Raw genomic sequence first — 18,905 nt, forward strand, 5'->3', positions numbered from 1 at the left:
TGCCGAACACAAAACACATAGGAACAATACAACACAAGGGACAAGTGGGGTTTAGTACAAAGTCGTGTAAAAAATAATTGACAATAACAATTAATAATAAAAGGCGGGGTTTCATCCGAAGGGCAACCGAGGAACCCCACACATCCTGGTTGTTCCAACCGCCTGGTGCACCTCAGCTGGTGCCTCTCCTTCACAACTCATCCGGTTTACAAGTGAATGTTCAGAATAGGCCCATTCACAACGGCCATCTTCGCTGGATTCACCCACCTTTCAACAAAAGAACTGAGGCAGAACTTCCCTTCCACCCTCACTTTCTTTTGAAGTGGAACTTGAAAAAAGGGGATGAGGGCTTGGCCGAAGAGGAAGTATTTCTGTTCAGTCCTTTCAGTCTCGTTCACCACACTACCTCCTTCGCCAAAGCCACTAGACAGAGGAAACTGCCATTTCTTCACGGCTAAAAGAAGGCGCGGGGCGATCTTCATGATGGACTCGGCTGACAACCGGATCCGACCTACACGTGTCAACAGCTGTTCGGCAAAGCTCCACTAGACAGTGATGCCCGGACACTGGACGAGAGAATGCAGGACGGTTACATCGCCCTGCACACATCTCGGACAGATCCGTCTGACAGCATTTTCGTATCTCTAGAGCTTGTCTCGAACCGGCAGAGACTTCCAGATAATGAAATAAATATAAAATAATCATATAGGCGCAGGAGTAGCTGTGTGGTAAGTAGCTTGCTTACCAGCCACATGGTTCCGGGTTCAGTGTCACTGCGTGGCACCTTAGGCAAGTGTCTTCTACTATAGCCTCGGGCCGACAAAAGCTTTGCGAGTGGATTTGGTAGACGGAAACTGAAAGAAGACCGTCGTATATATGTACATGTACATATATATATGTGCGTGTGTGTGTGTGTGTGTGTGTGTGTGTGTGTGTGTGTGTGTGTGTGTGTGCTTGTCCCCTCAACATCGCTTGACAACCGATGCTGGGGTGTTTACGTCCTCGTAACTTAGCGGTTCGGCAAAAGAGATTATAGAATAAGTACTAGGCTTCCAAAGAATAAGTCCTGGGGTTGATTTGCTCGACTAAAGGCGGTGCTCCAGCATGGCCGCAGTCATATGACTGAAACAAGTAAAAGAGTAAAGAGTATACAATAAGTTGAAGAACATGTAAAGCATTTGTAGTTACCCACGCTCGACCGGGAACCCTCTGGGTGATTGAGTGTCCGGTTGGACCGGACACCCAATCACCCTACCCTTCATTTTACTTCTTTCGATGCATCAAAAGTCGTCACTGTCAGTATTTTGGATGTAGGACAGTTTAGGAATATCCTAAAGTGTTTTAATATATTTATCCAGTGCGTCTTCGCTATTCATTTGCATTACTGTAAACTCCCTGACGTTTCCTTGGGGAAGCGGAGCCCTCTCGTAGTTTTCGTTGTCTTTTGTTGTGCGTTTACACATTTTTGAGGATAGATTTTTTTTTTTCTTATATTTTCAGCGAGGGTTTGTTCTAGTTCCTTCTGCATCTCCAGTTCACCAAGAACGATTGGTTGTTGTTGCTGGTTACTACAGTTGCCGAGGATAGGGTGTCTACTCGTTTCCAGAGCCAGACATGAAGTGATCTCCCCAGTTATTTGTGGGGCTATGATTGACTGTGTTCTGGAAACTGGGGCCTGCTGATTTTGTTGCTTTCTTAGTTGCGCTTTGCTGCTTTCATCTGTCTTAGTGTTTTCACTTCTTCGGGTATAAAAAAAAAGACTATCAAGTAGTCTTTACCAAGAAATGTATAAAATCTAGGCTTTGCCCCGCCCTTTGTTTCATGCTCTCAAGTGAGCTTAGCTCTGGTCTGACCGTATGGGCTTCGGACCTCATTACGATTTGTAAACGCATCTTGGCCCTTCCTAATCACATGTTGCTTCTCGTAATCTCTTCCCTAACCTTTACCCATCCCTGCTGCGATACAGGAAAAAAAAAAACTAGCGACCAGCCACTGATATACACCGCTTCCAATGTCTCTCATCGTCATTTCTGTATTTCTCTGTCAAAACCACAGAGGCATATTGGTAAGTTTTTGACTGTTTCAGCCATTATTTTGGCTGAGTTTTCAATCCTGAACGTATAGCAGTATCATAACCGTTACTCCTCCAAACGAGACAAGAATTTCCTGTAGTAGTTCTCTCAAATGCTATTTCGACAGGAATTAGAAACCACGGCCATCCATCATGATGCACAAATATGTTATTTTCTCTTTGCCTTCTCTTACATTAGATTATAAAGCTCAGAAATACGGTCAGATTTTAAACAATTCTCTCGCTTGATTCTTTTTCCTGAGATTTTTTTTACAATTTAGTCTGTATAATGATAGAGACAAAACTGGCTTATTTAACACTACTTCTAAATGCAATGTTGTTTGTAAGTATTATTATTATTACTGCTAAAATTCATAATATTTGTTAAACCGTTCGACAGAATTTCTTTTTCCATTAAATGTTCATATATGAACATTTAAGTATTCATTTTTTTTTTTTTTTGTTAAATATTCATTCTCTTTTCCTTTTTGTTGTGAACGTCTATTCTATAATTTTTTGAGGCCTTTTCTCTTTGTGATCTCTTTTCTTATTTTCGTTTTGTTGAGAATCTAGCAGAGATTTTTCTGTAAAGTGTCATCAAAAGGTGAAAGCAAATGAAATATGAAGTCGGTAAAGGCAAACCCGTTTGGTCTGCACCCGGGGTATCAGATCAAAATTTCCAAGCAACTTTCTCATGGGTAGGTACTCCAATGAATGACATTTTCAAGTAGTAGTCGTAGAGAGAGAGAGAGAGGGAGGGGGAGAGAGAGAGAGAGGGAGAGAGAGAGAGAGAGAGAGAGAAAGAAAGAAAGAAAGTAAGAAAACTCGACTGCTAGAACCGTTCAAAAAGTTACTGTAACAAGAGGAGAATGCAAGAACCGAGGGAAGAACAATAGAACAAGCAAATGGAAAGAGATGGAATTACAAAGCCAATTCATGCAACAAACAGACGATGTTTAGAAGTGAAGAACGCTGTGTTTGGCTAACAGTCGGGAGCTAGAAACGAAAGACTGAAATGTTAATCGTAAACCGCTCGGGAACAAACCATCAGAACAAGTCTGATAAGAGCAAAGATCGACAAAACTTAGTCAGATAGTGAATGTAGAATCTCCAGGAAAGGAGACGTAAGCATCAGTTATTCTTGAATGAGTGCAGTATACTAGCGCAAAAGGAGTATAAGCGCAGGCATGACTGTGTAGGTAAAAGAGTGCATTGGGATATTAGTTTAGTGTGTGGCTTCAAAATAACAAAAAAGTAGTATAAACACGAACTAGAAGCTGTGAAAAAGAATAGGAATTACAGAATTTGATGACACTTCTCTCATAAAGATTGATCATACTATTGGAGCAAGGAGACTAAATATGATTGAAGAGGACAAAGGAAAGAGTGTAAGATTTAGCAATACCATATAACAGAGTAGATACCAAAGAAATTGAAAAATACCAGGACCTAGATCGAGAAATAAAATGATTCTTGAGCACAAATGTGACAATTGTCCTCAAGAATATGTCTTAGGGTTCGTGCAGAATCTTTCGTTTTAGGGTAATTTGCATAGTAGATAAAATAGGTCAAGTTAGCAACCATGGCGATCTACACGAGTGTTTCTTATCCCAAACAACTAAGAAATGTTGGCTACGAATTTTGACACAAGGCCAGTAATTTCGGCAGAGGGAGCAAGACGATTCCATCTACTCCAGTGCTCAACTGATACTTATTTTATAGGCTCCGAAAGGATGAAAGGCAAAGTCTTCCTCGGCGTTTTGACCAGCGTGCTAATGGTTCTGCCAGCTCGCCGCCCTATAGATTAACAATGTTAAAATATAAACAAACTGTTTTGAAGACTCTCTTTGTAATGAAATATTTTAAGACTATGCCTTATCGCCGATTCTTTGTGTATCTACCATACTCTCATTCTAATTGCAGACAAATTATTTTTATTCTTTACTTTGGAAAAACTAGCTTTTTGATACATACGTACGAGGTGGGTGCTGAAAAGTTCCTGGCTTTAAGAGTATTGTGAAAGGCTTATTTGGAGGCTTAACCATCCGAGTTCTTTTACGGGGCTTAGAAAAGCTGAAGGCCTGCTTCAATAAGTATGTCAGTCTGAGAGGGGAATACGAGGTTCGATCAATAAGTATCCGGACTGTTGCTGTAGTAATGAAGCTAAAGCACGTAGAGTAAAGCCATGTATGTTATACACATATACATACATGTGTTTTGTTTTTATTTTTACGTTTCCAATTTATATATATATATATATATATACACATATGAGAGAGAGAGAGGGGGGGTGCAGAACAAGGTATTTTCCCAGCTGTGTGACTGAAAAACTAGTTTGTAATTAAGTCAGTGTTAACATCTTCAATTCAGGAGGCATTAAATGGCTAATTAGAAATAATTATGTGAAGAAGGAAAAAAAAGTAATCAATGGCTAATATTATTTCTCCTGCTTCAAATACAGTCTCCACATTAGGGTTACAATCTTCCACACACAACGTTGGTAACTGGCGTTATCCGCTCTAGTCCGAGTCTACATACATATATATATATATATATATATATATATATATATATATATATATATATAATACGCGCGCGCACACACACACGCGCACACACACACACACACACGCACACACAAACACAGAGCCACTCTAACCTTTTCCTTAAAAAGAGTTGCCCTTATACAATATTTCAGATACAAAACGAATCTATTCTTGGTATATTTTCGGTCTTTATTGTACCTGTGCATTTTCCACTTGTACCTGTTAACTTTCCTCTGATATTGCTGCACCTTTTGTGTCCAAAGCTTATACTGGGTACATCTTATGGAGTTTCTACCTACGCCTATTCTACAGATCGAGCAGAGCCATCTACCTGAAGGGATTTGTGGTTTGTCTGCCTTCCTACTTACTAAGACTGGTTTTTGCTACGTTAAGTCTAAGGCCCTTTGATTCTAGACCTTGCTTCCCTACCTGGAACTTCTCTAGTTCTGGTAGTGATTCAGCTATAAGAGCAAGATCATCAACATAGAGGAGCTCCCGGGGGGAGCCTGTCTTAAAATCCTCTGTTAATGCCTGGAGGACTATAATGAACAAGAGAGGGTTGAGGATTGATCCTTGGTGAACCCCTACTTGTACCCTGAATTCTTCGCTGTATTCGTTGCCAACCCTCACCTTACTGGTAGCTTTCCTGTACAAAGCTTGTACAACTCTCACCTGGCCACCAGATAAGGGATCGGAGAACCCTGTCAAAGGCTTTCTCCAAGTCAACAAAAGCCAAGTACAGAGGTTTATCTTTGGCTAGGTATCTCTCCTGCAGCTGCCTTACCAGAAATATAGCATCAGTCATGCTTCTCCCTGGCACAAAATGAAACTGCATCTCATCTAGACTAACTCTCTCCCTAACTATTTAGGCTATGACTCTGTAACTTTCATCACCTGATCCAACAATTTGATACCTCTGTAATAATTTCTAAGACGTCACCTTTACCTTTGTAGCAGTTGACTATGGTGCTGTTACACCAGTCATTGGGTATGACTTCTTCGTGAACTACCTGATTTACAATACGAGTGACTAGACCATATCCCACACCGCCAGATATTTTAAGCATCTCAGCAGTGATTCCTGATGGACCGGGGCTTTCCTTGTCTTCATATCCTTATTGCTTTATCTACCAAGGTACTGGCGATTCAGGTAGTTGTTCCCTCAGTTGGGTCAACATTTGGCAGATTATCCTCTTCCCATTCATTCTCCACGTTCGGCAGTCTTTCATAAAGGCATCTCCAAGACTCTTTCTTTGCAAAATCATTAAATGCGAATGTACCATCATCCATGCGAACACATTTCTCTCCTATGACATCACAATTTTCTCTCACACACTGTCTTGCAATCCGAAACACTTCAGTTCTTTGGTCCTCACGTCGCTGAACATAGGCAGACTTCTTTTGTTTCTTCCTTGGTTAGATATACCTGTCTCTTAGCTTCCCTTCTGGATACCTGTTAAGGTTCCCTGCTAGCCCCACTCTTGCAGGTCTTCCGGGCTTTTTTCATACAAACATACATTTTATTTTTTATATGTATATCTATATATATATATATATATATATATATACACACACACATACATATGTGTCTGTGTGTGTATGTTCATGTGTATGTAAAATCGAACGGAAGCAGCGCTGAATGATATATATTCGTGTAAAGATATATTTAACACATTCTAGTACACTTGGACATGTGAAGATCTTTCACTGAGGAAATATTTACGGGAGAAAATTGTTCTCCTAGATGATATGTGTGAAAACACTGGGCTGTGAGCGATGTCACTGGATTTCTGTTCTCTCGCTTCATCAGCTTCAGTCACTGAATCTGCCTTTCGCTGCCTGATTAAAACAATTCGTTCTTTTATTAGAAAAGCAAACCTTATATTTGCTGGTGTGTGTAAGCCTTGGTCAAGCTAGGATTAAATAAAGATGTATTAAATAAAGATGTATTCAGCAGCGCTGAATAAAATATGTTGGCCGTCCACCAACATCACAAGCTTTTGTAATTTGCCCTAACATATATTTCTTTACCCATTATGTTTCTTCCTTTATATGTTGTTATCTAATAATGTGCTTCACACTATTTTGGAGACTTCTTCCCCATTGGTGGTTGTCCCATACATATCATGCACTCTTGAATATGTTTTACCAAGCACTGCTATTATATACTGTTTGTTATACATGGGCAGCACACCGTATTCCTCAATTGATTGTACACCATCAGGGTACATTTAATCACCAAGACTCAGTGAGTATATATATATACAACAGAGTGGAATGCATGAGTATCTGCCTACGGCCAAACCAAATATGAAATGCTATGTATGTATACATATATGTATGTGTGTATGCTTGTATGTATGAATGTATGCATGTGAATGTATGTGTGCATGTATGTATGCATGTATGTATACATGTATGCATATATGTATGTATGTGAATGTATTATATATGTATGAATGTATGTATGCATGCATGCATGCATGTACGTATGCATTTATGTATACATTTATGTATGCACTTATGTATACATGTATGTATGCATTTATGTATGCATGCATGTATATATGTATGCTTGCATGTATGTATGCATGCGTGTATGTATGTCTATCAAGGTATAAAGAGGGTGTTGTGACAAAAAAGAAGGGTAATTTAATAATTCGATAGAGATGAATAAAGCATGTTGAAATAAGTTCTTGGTTTGGTGCTCCTGCTTGAACCCCACCCCACCCCACCCCACCCGAACCAGTAAAAGAATAATGCGTCCAGATTTGCATTATCCAATAAATTCGTTCTTTTCTTATTTTTAAGATAGCAGGGTGTGACTTGATGGAAATTTGGTTGTTATTTCGACCGTAGGACGACCACTTCATTTGCTCGTTGGCTTGCAAGAGTATTTTTGTTTGGTATTTAATGGTTTCATCTTTTCTTTACAATAAACATTTTGTTATCAGAAACTAATCGGAGAAATTGTGAAAACCATTAGCAATCATATGGGAATTACGATACTCTATATAAGCTATAACAAGCAAAACTTCCCCAACAATTAAAAATAAACATTCGTACTTTCTCCTTGAAATTGAGCGTGTTTATGAAAACCAATCTTTTAAAATCTGAATACAACATGATGTAGGTATATTATATAAGAAGTCCTTAATACAAATCCTTGATATCAAATTTGATACCCGATAACATATGACGGAGAGCTCAAACTATTTCTCCTGAAATGCTGCATTGTGTTGAACAAAAAGAATTCGCTAAATTCTTTCACAGTTTCTTTTTCTTTTTGTATTTCATGGAAAGTTTTTCTTTTTTTTTTTAAATACTTTTGCTACTTTTATTTAATAATAAATGCATTCTACTTACTTCCGCTTTGAGATTAAGAAGGTGGCGGCGGCAGCGATAATCAAAGCATTGATAAAGGACGCTGCCGCTGTTACTATGATGATGATGAGGGCGGCAGGTGCCATCATTTTTTTCTTTTCTTTTCTTTCGAGCAAAATAAGGTCAAGTAGGACTATTCTTAATTGGGCTTTGACATCGAATGCTGACTTTGAAAAATTATGTCTAAGTAATTAGGATATACGAGAATTAATTAATTCATTTATTTATTTGGTTCTGTTATTGTCGCATATTCGCATTAAAGGGGTTTTCAAAAATCTCCCTCTTCCTTAACGAATATAACCAACACAATTCATTATTGATGTTGGAAGGCGAGTGGGTAGGCAGAATTAGTAGAGCGACAAATAGAATATGTTGTGACATTTAAATCCCTTTAACTTCAGAATTCAAATCCCGCCCCGTTCAAATTTTGCTTTTTATCCTTCCAAGGTCGTTAAAATAATTCAGTAGTCGAGGACTGGAAATGACTTATGTCTCAAGAAAATAACTAACCTTGTGTCAGGGCAACATTAGTGATTAGTTGCGGGTCAGACTTCATTGAGCAGGCACTCCAGCCATGACCATTACGTCATATTCCCAGGCTGTGTATTCTGGAGTGTATTATTCAATGTGTCCACCTTTTTAATCATTAAAGTACAGATTAAGGAAGATTTTATTGTTGTTTCCAGCAGGTCGAGTAACCACACAGAGAATCTCCTCTCCTACACTTTAGCTCGTGTTAAATCATAAAAGAATATTTTGTTAAAATTATGCAACATTTCTCTGCTTCCTAAATCACCTGAAAACCTCAGTTTCAGGTGATAATTAAACAGTACCATCTACTAATAAAGATATTAAAGAAACCGTTCAGGGCACATTGCCAGAATAACAAATGAAACGGAGTGGCACTTTTATTTTTCTTGGAATTAAGTAAATATCAACTTCATATCCCAAAATCTCCGGATCATTTCTAGCGTTTATAAGTGGGGGCTACAGAAAATGAGAAGTAGAAGTGAAAAGAGCAGGAAAGAAAGGAGGAAGAAGAGAGGAAATAAACGAGACATAGTAAGCAGCGATTTGTAAATGGGAAGAAGAAAGCTGAGTCTGCATGTCTAAACAAGTGCTTTTTGTTCGCAGCTATTCTGTATGTTGTAGAAATTAGCTGTTAACTTCCGTCGAGAGAGAGAACAGCGTATTTCATTACTAACGGAACACGTTGAGAATCTCAAGAAACAGGATATACCAACATTTGGTGCTTCTTATATACATTGAAGACACTGCAGAAGTGTTCAGGTACACTGAGAATCTTGGAATGGTAAACGTGGACACAGCTTTCAAAAGGGATTTAGAAGAGTTCCGTCCTTCTCCATCTACCTTTACACCCAGCTAACAACCTATCTATAGGTTTAATTGCTTGTCTTGTTTACTATCAATCTATCCAATTAACTCTCTATATTTCTATGTTTATCTATCTGCCTCTATCTCTATTTATCGTTCTGTCTATTTACATGCCTATCTAGTCTGCTATCAAATCAGTTATCTGTTAATCTATTATATATCTCTATGTCTCTCTATCTCCCCCTCTCTCAACCTCTTCTCTATATCTCTCGATTTACCCTGCCTCTCTCTCATATATATCTATATATATATATATATATATATATATATATATATATAGCTTTATTCCGCTTTTCTCTTTCTATCTATCTATCTTTTTATTTATCTCTCTATGAGGCTATGATTCAGAATAAATTTCATGTTTCTGATGTCTGATAATAGGTACATACAAATTAATGCTCGGGTTAACTTTCTACCTAAAAAAAAAAAAAAATTGAATCTGCTGGGGACAAACTTACAAAACACTAAGGTTTTTTTTTTTTGTGGGGCGGTCTTGTAGTCACTTTACTTGAGCTGAATTCACTACCTCTGAACATTGTGAATATGCCAACAGTTTTTAAAAGATCTAACCAACCCATACTAGCTTTAAATTTTACTGGTTTTAGATCCTGATCAACAGTGGTACAAGAGGCATTCTTCTCAAGTTGCTTTTAAATAGATTTAGACTTCAAATACTTTGTCCAATAAATCAAAAACAAAAAAATCCAACTTGAACTGCATCCTAAAATGCTTAGATGTTATAACTGCCTAAGAGTGACAAAAGGCAAAGTTTCAATCGAGTTATATGTTTAATAGAATCAAGGTAGAGACAGGTAAGCAACTGGTATCAGGTCAGATTATCATCATTCAATACACCTGTAAGTTTTTCCACCCAGTTTATTTAGGAAAAAATATTCCAAGTTCCCCTCTCGGTTTTAGATGACATTTGAATCTGAATAGGTAACATCAGCACTGCAAAATTAATGAATTTACCAGCGTGTATTTTAAAGATCAACTCCATTTTACAGGTCTAAATAGGGGACTCTAATGTTCAACCCAATACAACAATTCTCCGCTACCTTTTATCTTTGCAGGAGAACTCTGGTTTTGATCAAAGACTTTGTATGATAACCATTCGCCACACAGGATGGATTACTATAACACACTACACGGCGGCGAGCTGGCAGAAACGTTAGCACGCCGGGCGAAATGCTTAGCGGTATTTCGTCTGCCGCTACGTTCTGAGTTCAAATTCCGCCGAGGTTGACTTTGCCTTTCATCCTTTCGGGGTCGATTAAATAAGTACCAGTTACGCACTGGGGTCGGTATAATCGACTTAATCCCTTTGTCTGTCCTTGTTTGTCCCCTCTGTGCGTAGCCCCTTGTGGGTAGTAAAGAAATAACACTACACGGACAGAGTAGCATCTAACTTCATTTCTCTTCAGTAATCAATAAAGACTAGAATTGATGACTGACGACTGTAGAAAGAGTTACAGGCGCGCTCTGATTCCTTCACCAAATTTACTCTCCGAATTCCATAAATTGCTACTTTCATTATCACCAGGACTGCAATCACCACCACCACCAGCAGGATCCCTTACTATCGCAGCAATCACCATCACTACAGAATATCAACCATTGAGTTCACAATATTTTATGAAAATGAATAGATGAGGATTGTAATAGTATTTCGTTTCCGTCCTCGTCGTCATTCTAAAAGCGGTGGCGGTGGTGATGAGCTTGATCGGACGACCTAAATTCATTCTATACAGTTACTATTAGTAATGGTAGTCAACTGAAGCTCAGTAATTAAAGTCGTAAACTATTTACGCTTCAACCGTGGAAGCCCAAGAAGTGATTCACAGCCTGACAAGATTCCAATGACTAACGTGAGGCGGAGATCAATAGAAACGATAAGGGCGTATCGAGGCAATATCTTGCATTTATACAAGTTAAACGATGATGAACTGCATGCCGGACGTCAAAATTTCCTAATTAATTGAAATTTCCCCTTATATTCAGAGAGAACCAATCACCTACATAACTGTTTTTGTGTTTAATAATGAGACATCATATTTCCTGACTGACAGATGCTGGAATACAATGACGAGTTCCCAGACCAGCTGTCATCCTGCTTCCATTTTTTGTTGGAGGCTTGTCATTTCACTTAGATCGTTAATATCCATGAGATGCGACAGCAATAAATTTAAAACATTCCAATTTATTTTGCCTTCTAAATATGTTTTACCTCTTTAAGAAATTGCTACTGCTAGCTTGGTTGGATTTAAATAGCTTTTAAAAGGTGGTGGATATTTCATTTAATTATATATATATATGAGTGTGCGTGTGTGTGTGTATATATATATATATATATATATATATATATATATATATATATATATATATATATATATATATAATGCAATGTGAGGCCCTTATATGACTCTTGAGCCCGCCAAAGATTTGCACATTCTAATGTATAATGCACAGTTGTGCAGGCTGGCAGAAGGAACCGGTGCCACAGGATGAAGTTTTTTAGCATGTCTTTAATCCTCCAACTGAATGACACGCCTTTCCACAGGCTGCACTTGTTCAGTCGTCAACAATAGCTGTATTATAATTTACAAAGGGATCGATTCCTGTGGCTTCTCTGATGGTTGACCAGGTCTGCATATCTTAAACATTTCCTCCTACAACTCACACACGTAAAAATCACTCCTCCATTTTCTACTGGTTCATTCTTTCTAAGCTTTCTCCTGATCTTCTTGTGCTTCATTCTCTCTCTCTCTTTCAAACTTCGAACAACAACAACCGTGGCCCTTTTCCTCCATCTATTTCGGTCTTGTGTTTCTCTGTCCCAATCAACATCTGAAATGCCTGTTTGTGTCAAAACAGTTTTAAGGTAGTCTTTGAACCTCATTTTGGGTTTATGTGCTGGCTTTCTACGATTGCTCAGCTCACCATACAAAAGTTGCTTAGGAAGACTTTTATCTTTCATTCTCACCAGATGTCCACACTACTTGAAATGACTTTACAGAATGATCGATTCTACCCTCTTACTACAACTTCTCTCAAATATCTATACATCACTGGTCGCCATTCTCCAGTTTATCCCAAAAATTTTCCGAAGACAATGTTGATGGAATCGTTCTAGATGCTTCAAATGTTTACGATAAACAACCCATGCCTCACTTCCAGCAGAACACTTGTGTTAGAAACCTTAACTTTAGTTTGGATAGATATGCTGTGGTGCGACCAGAGTAGTGATTTTAAATGAAGAATGTCGTTCATTCCATTTTCTATCCTTCATCTATTTATATAAACTCTACGGCTACTATGGATACACCCAGTAGCAGGTGCGTTTCCACTGTATGTTGATATCAAGTAGTCAATAACTGTGGACGAGTTTTGCATAGCATTCTAAGAGGTTTTTACAAAAATCTTATTCAACTATTGTGTGTGTGTGTGTGTGTGTGTGTGTGTGTGTGTGTGTGTGTGTGTGTGTGTGTGTGTGTGTGTGTGTGTGTGTGTGTGTGTGTGTGTGTGTGTGTGTGTGTGTGTGTGTGTGTTATATATGCAGAGAGAGGAAAAGAGCGGGAGAAAGACGCAACCAGACAGATGTACGTGACTGTATCTGTAAATTCTTTCAGTTTGAAAATGAAGCAGGCGTCTTCTTGGCTTTCTGAACCCTTCTTCGTTGTTTTTGACTCTACTTGTTGAAATCTCCACTAATTACTGCTACCGTATGGTAGGGCCACTTAAAGCTTTTTGCGTTATTAACAGATGTAATTTAAATTTCTGAAAGCCATCAAAGGTCACCCGATATAAAGGTAATGGAAGCTGACCTTTATACTACAAATGTATTAAAGTTGAGCTCTCTACACCTAATCTCAGTAACCAGCAGTGACCTATCTTGACACGTCTACCTGGAAACTGCCAAAGTATGTCAATATTTTCACTTTCATTTTCTGACCATAAAACAAAAGAATACGTTATCAATACTACCAAAGACTGGATCTTGAATATGTTTAGGCACTAAAATATTTTATCATTTTCCACGATTTCACTTAATAATAATAATAATAATAATAATAATAATTAGATTCTATTAAATAATATAAGGTTATTTTCCTTTTTACCAAAGCGTGAAAACATCGCAGATGTAAAATTAAGCGCCTGAATCTTGACAATTATTTACAGTACTTGAACTGTTTAATGTATAATCGTTACACATTAATATCTGAAAATAAGTTCATTGATAAGCGAAACAAACAGAATCTTAGGAAATGATTTTGTGTCAACAGATTGAAACAATTCACGAACTGGAATATTTTACTAGGAGGAAGTAAACTCGAATGTTACGAGGAGGTCCGCTCGAAGACGTCGGATTGTGGTGAATGTCTGTTAATTATTGTTTAGCCCTATGTCAGCCATGATCGGGAAGATCCATGATCTAAGATGTTCCAACCATGACTAGGTCTTGGACTACATTGCCAAATGTATCTTTCACTCTTTAAAAACAACAGGACGGCGGTTCTCAAACGATATATTTCTACGTACTGGTGCACCACTAAAGGGTTCCACAATTTTTTTTAAACTAACAATAAATGTCAAAAACGGTAGTCAAATACTTTTACTTGTATCCATCATTGAACTGCGCCAATGCTGGAGCATGGCCTTCAAGTATAACAAATCGGTCATACCAACCCGGCTGCTTCTCTCAATCTAATATTTTACTGACTTTTATTTATTGTATTGCTTGTTGTTTTTGACATGCCGCTTTACCATGTTATATACGCACAAACATGTCTGTGTTATATATATATATATATATATATATATATATACACACACACAAGGCAGAAATATAGTCGTCACTAAAGTGGCAAAGGGCGTTAATCAGCACCAGTATTGCTAGAAATAAGAGTCAAAACAGCTCAATAACCACGAAAAGCACTATCTTAATGACTGGCAAAGTAGTCTTTTGCATTTTAATGTGATTTCAACGGAAATCTTATAAACTGACAATGCGAGCTGAGTTTAACCCTTGGCGCAGTGAGAGCCAATGATGAGCATTAAAATGCGAAATCATCGATGATCTGGCTATGTCCACTATTGTAGGGAGCTTGCTTCCTTTGTCAGTCATAAAGATGGTGCTTTCCGTGGCTATTGAGTTGGTTTGATTCTTATTTCTGGCAATACTGGTGCTGATTAGTGCTCTTTGCCACTTTAGCGACGTCTATATTTCTATCCTTAGTTTGTAAAATTGCGAATAGGCCACCCATATTATATATATATATATATATATATATATATATATATATATATATATATATATATATATATATATATATATATATAATAAATCCCAAAAAGAACAACAAACGCAAAAAAAAAAAAACAACGCGAGGACGTGGTACATGTAAAGTATTAGCAGACGCTTATGAGAGGAAAGAAAGATGGTTTAACGTTTCGAGCGAACGCTCCTCTTCGAAAACAGAGGAAAGTCCAATAGAAAGGAAGACGGAGGAAGAAAATCGCCAACGATTCACATGTGGATTATATATATATATATATATATATATATATATATATATATATATATACATGCAGGGGCCAGCCCTATGGTTGGTGGCGCCCCGGGCAAGCTGAACTTCGGTGTGTACAAGCTGACGGTCGAGGAAATTTCCTTGTCTTTGTCAAGCCCTCCTTGGCGCCTCCTAGCACATGGCGCCCCGGGCGACTACCCAAGTTGCTGGTACTTTGTATGCATGCATATATGTTTCAAAATAGAATATGGAAACGATTTACAGAGAACAAAAGACAAATAAACATGGGAATTCTCATCGGCCATGGAGACCACATCCATAATTTTGGTGTGTTTAGAATGTAAAGATTTTAAATGTCATGATACTAGTTATCAGGATGCATTAGCGATATATGGAATATCACCGAGATGGATAAACAAGGACTAAAAAGTAAAGGACAACGACTTACAAGTGAAACGAAATTTGCGGACAGAAACAATTCGGTAAAGGCGGCGAGCTGTCAGAAACGTTAGCGCGCCGGACGAAATGCTTAGCGGTATTTCGTCTGCCGTTACGTTCCGAGTTCAAATTCCGCCCAGGTCGACTTTGCCTTTCATCTTTTCGGGGTCGATAAATTAAGTACCAGTTGCGCACTGGGGTCGGTGTAATCGACTTAATCCCTTTGTCTGTCCTTGTTTGTTCCCTCTATATTTAGCCCCTTGTGGGCAATAAAGAAATAAGAAACAACTAATTCGGTAACAAAAGAAATATAAATAAACAAATGAATGTACAAACACACATTCATGTGTGTATTGTATGTGAGAGAGAGGAGAGAGAGAGAGAGAGACAGAGAGACAGACAGACAGACAGGTTTTGCCAAGGATTCTGACAACCAATTTGCTCAGAAAATATTGGAGAACCTGAAACTCCGGCATACCGTGGGATCGAACATGGAACCACGTGGGTTGTGAAGCAAACTTTTTGACCGCATAGTTGTATCTGCCTCTCCAATTACACCCATCCTATTCAAAAATTAAAAAGGATACGGAATAACTGGGTGCGGTTTGATCAGGTCTTAATGATGGCTTAATTTGGGGTTGAATAGCAACGACCAAAACAACAGCAACAACAATAATTCGTCTTCCAAGAATAAACTTTAAAAAAAAAACAAACAAAAAAGATACGACTGTTTCAGAAACTCTTAAACATTTTTTAGTGTGATCAGGTTGTTGATGAAAGACATTCCACGCGTGACCATCCTGTCATTTTATAGTTATTATGTATATCAAGGTCCAAATCCTAATTTGAACAAGTGTCCTTCATTTCTCAGACGTGAGGACGTACTTGTAGAGACTTGACTGCTATTTCTAGCAGACCGAGCGACTGTGTAGTGGCTCCACCCCGGGCACGGCCTTGGCTTTGAATAATAATAATTATCATTATTATAGTTTCAATTTTCGGCACAAGGCCAGCAGGTTCAGTGAAAGGAGTAGGGCGACTTCATTGACCACGAACGGATGAAAAGCAAAGTCGACCTTGACGGAACTTCAACTCAAGAGCATAAAGACATGATAACAATGGACAACAGCGGGTTGTAGGATTATTGTTGCCAACCCGAAAGCAACCTGGTAGAGAGACTGATTTAAGATGAAACATTAAAGGGTATAAAGTTACTCAAATGGACATCGACGTGGCTCCAAATAAATACAGAATTCTTTATGTGACGGACTCGGCGGTATGTGAAGGGTGTTGTTGTTTGGTCAATCAGTTGTGGTCGAGGACGCCTAATGAGCAGAGATTATCCAAAAGTGACCCTTATCACCATTTCTATTGGGGATATATTTCTAATTCTACCAATTTCCAACGGAATTCTTTGTGGAGTTTTTTTTTACCGTGGGGTTGTTTGGTTAAGAAGCTCGCTTTGCAACCGTGTGGTTTCGTGTTCAATCCCATCGCACGGTATATCGGACAAGTGTCTCCCACTATAAGCTCCCAGCCGACCAATACCTTCAGAATGAATTTGGTAGACAGAAACTGCGTAGAAATTCATCGTGTGTGTGTGTGTGTGTGTGTGTATTTGTTCCCCCACCGCTCGACGACTGATGTTTGTTCACGTCCCCGCAACCTAGTGGTTCAGCAAAAGCGACCGATAGAATAAGCCCCAGGCTTAGAAAAGGAAAAATATTGGGGTCAATTTATTTACCTAAACTCTTCAGTATTGCCGCAGTTCAATAATTGAAACAAGATATGTGTGTGTGTGTGTGTGTGTGTGTGTGGAGAGAGAGGGGGGAGGAGCAAGGGAGAGACAGTCAGACAGACATGTGCATTTGGATGCCTACCCATTGCTGTTAAGAATCCAAATGTGCTTTGAACATCCAATGCTGAATTCCAAATAACGGCAATGGTGAAACATACATAGGAACTAATAATTTGTAATTGTGTTTATTTTAATTTTCCTCTACACATGCTCTGTATATCATAACTATTAACACTGTTAAGTACAGAGCTCGACTAACCACTATACTGAAAGCTGACTGGATAATAGTAATCAATATGGAGCTCTAACTCATAAAGTAGTAGTCATACAGCCAACAGGACATACAAGATATATATATATATATATATTTCGTATGTGTATTTCGTGTGCAAGATTCTTGATGTGGATACGTGTGTTGAAAGAAATACAATTAAACCTTGGGAGAGGCATTATGCCGGTAATAAACACACGCACTGGTTCAGTCCTTTATTAATTTATATAGTTTTTTGTTAAATGGAAGTGGAGAGAAAAGTTACTGAAGAGATTGCAAGACTGCAATGAAATAATTTAACAAAAAACTATATAAATTAATAAAGGACTGAACCAGTGCGTGTGTTTATTACCGGCATAATGCCTCTCCCAAGGTTTAATTGTATATATATATACATCGTCAGCAAATCATAAATCCGAAAGAGAAGCAGACTCTAGGTTACAGAGTGTAGACTAATTAGATAAAGATAGTTAAGGCCAGTCTATAGGGTTTGGGGTTACCGTCGGTTTCACGTCCAAAGTGCCAAGCTTTACAGCGTTTCCTCAGACCCTAATGGTCATTAGGGTCGGAAGAAACGCTGAAGAGCTAGGCGCATTAAGGACGTCAAACCCAGGGTAACTACAGACTGACCTTTACTACCTTTATCTAATTACTTATATATAAATTGAGGATATAATCATTAACATGATTATATCAGTGGCTAGCGTATAAAAAATTACTATATAGATAAAATTAATTTTTACTTTTATATATATATATATATATATATATATATATATATATATATATATATAAAACAAATAATAAATGAGTATATGCATATATACGTACAGGTATGTGCATACCTACGTCTACCTGTATATATAGGTGCATATCTGGGTACAGGACATTGCAAACAAAACGTAGACAAAAAAATAATAATAACCAGAGTACAGAAAACACACAGGCCACATAGAGAACATTTTCCTTCATCAGCTACCCCCATTCTAACACAGGCGTTTATGTATATATATATATGTGTGTGTGTGTGTTTGTATATATGCATGTATGTATATGAGCATGTATGTAATGTATGCATTTTAGTGAGATATAGTATAAATGAATTTTTGAAAGTATTTGTTGATGTCCACATATTAATATCGAGAGTAAGAGAGTAAAAGAAACAAAAGTTTGGATAGAAGCAAGAAATGAAAGAAAGAAAGGAAGGAAAGATTAAAAATAAAATGAGAAAATGCGATGTTTTGAGAGTCAGAAAACAGTTAAAAAGTTTTGTTTTGTTTTGTTTGTTTTTCGTTGGTTTGCTGAAAAGATCTATGAATAATAATGAAGCGAAAATATTACAGACAAGAATGAAATATATAAATAAAAAAGCGGCAAAATATATCAGAAAAAGATGAGCGTATTACAGAGAAGAAACGATTAGGATTGAAATATTAGGAAAAGAAACAAGGGGTTTCCATAGTTTTTAGCTCAC

General features: G+C 37.9%; 1 protein-coding gene across 8 annotated transcripts in view; it reads right to left on the reverse strand.

Moving 5' to 3' along the window:
* The window catches only part of LOC106877392 (uncharacterized), a 128,218-nt gene that overhangs the window by 108,962 nt on the left and 351 nt on the right, over positions 1 to 18,905 (reverse strand). The gene's annotated exons all lie outside the window — the stretch shown is intronic.

This window comes from Octopus bimaculoides, chromosome 16 (assembly GCF_046866305.1).
Source record: "Octopus bimaculoides isolate indiv1 chromosome 16, ASM4686630v1, whole genome shotgun sequence".
NCBI lineage: Eukaryota > Metazoa > Mollusca > Cephalopoda > Octopoda > Octopodidae > Octopus > Octopus bimaculoides.